Here is a 1717-nt window from a genome sequence, read left to right on the forward strand (position 1 = left end):
TTCCTTCCTTCCTTCCTTCCTTCCTTCCCTCTTTCCTTCCTTCTTGTAAGTTAAAAGTGAGATGGGAACTCTTACTGAATTAAAAATTGATTGTGAGGAAGTCGAAATTTTCCATTAGCCACCTTGTGGGAGGAATCATAGCATCTCCACGTCCATGCTGTCATCCCAGGGTGGCCCAGCAAAGAGGTGGGAGGGCCTCTGGTCATTTGAGAGGACCAAGCAGTCGTCATAACTAGTTCAGTCTCGGTGGCCCATTCAGCTCTTGGCATGGTTGCCAAGCTGGCCAACAAAGGAGCATTGTAATCCTGACAGTTTCCCAGCATTGACTGGACGGGCGCAGACCACCAACCAGCTTCCTTCACTTCTACTGTTCACAAGTGAGACCATGAATGGAAAAAAGTCAGTGGCAGAAATCCCACATCCTGCTGAAGTTGGTGTGGATGCTTTTCCAGCAAGTGAGTCTGCCTCCAGGCTGGTAATGCTCATACCTGTTTCCTTTTTTCCTTTTTGTTTGTGTGTTTTTGAATACAGTTAACTTAATGCTGATGCATAATCCTCACTGATGCCTACCAAAAAAATAGGTTTGAGTTTCCATAAATGAACATATGGCATGCAATAATATGGAAAATGGGAAGTGTAACAAATAAAATGTCATAAATGTAAAAATGATAAATTGAGATAAGCTTCTCCATTAAGAAACTAGTGGTCGAAGCCACTGTGAACCTTAAGGAATTGAATTTCGGAATATAAGAATATGGTTTTCAGGTGTAAAGTGGAATCATTGTAACTCAGTTTTGAATTTTGAATACATGCCCAGAAGTCTGCCCTTTCTGTAGACCAAGCCAAGGACATCTCCAACTCTGGTTTTAAAAATAGCAACAACTAAAATAAAAATTTTTAGGACAGTGTAAATTCAAGAGATATTTATCATGTATTTACTACTGATTGAAAGTCAGGAAGTATTTTTAACAATTAGATACAATGATCTTTTAATATGTTCGAATTGTAAATGTGGCATAATTTTATCTATTTAAATTGTCTTTTTAAAAATAGGTACAAATTACAGTAATGGGATGCCATATTTACATATCAGTTATCAAATACTCAAATGACGATGTGTTCTATGCTGGTGGCACAGGTGGGATGAGAATATGGTGTTTAAATTGGATCCACAGATTTAGACAGCAATTTGGTAGAATCTTAGTAGTTAGAACTCTGTCCCTTTGACTCATTTTTCCTGCTTAAAATATATTTATGTGTTTGAATAGTAAATACATATGTGAAAAATATTATGCTAAAGGCAAATAAGATAAAGACAGTATTATTCATCAAGGGGAAAATAAAAGCTAAAACAGGAAGAAACAAAGCCCCCAAACATAATGAAAAGAGAGCTACATTGTTAACCCTAAATAAATCTACATGACAGGATACTAGGTAGCTATTAAAAATCGATGTATCCAGAGGCATCTGGATGGCTCTCTTGGTTAAGCTGTTAAGTGTCCAACTCTTGATTTTGGGTCAGGTCATGATCTCATGGTTCATGAAATCAAGCCTGAGGGTCCATGCTGACAGTGTGGAGCCTGGTTAGGATTCTCTCTCTTCTTTCTCTGCCTCTCCCCTGCTCAGGCACACTCTTTCTTTCTCTCTTCCCCCCTCCCCTCAAATAAATGAATAAACTTTAAAAAATAAAATTGCTGTACCCAAAGATTCTTAATAA

Source organism: Suricata suricatta, chromosome 7 (genome assembly GCF_006229205.1).
Source record: "Suricata suricatta isolate VVHF042 chromosome 7, meerkat_22Aug2017_6uvM2_HiC, whole genome shotgun sequence".
NCBI lineage: Eukaryota > Metazoa > Chordata > Mammalia > Carnivora > Herpestidae > Suricata > Suricata suricatta.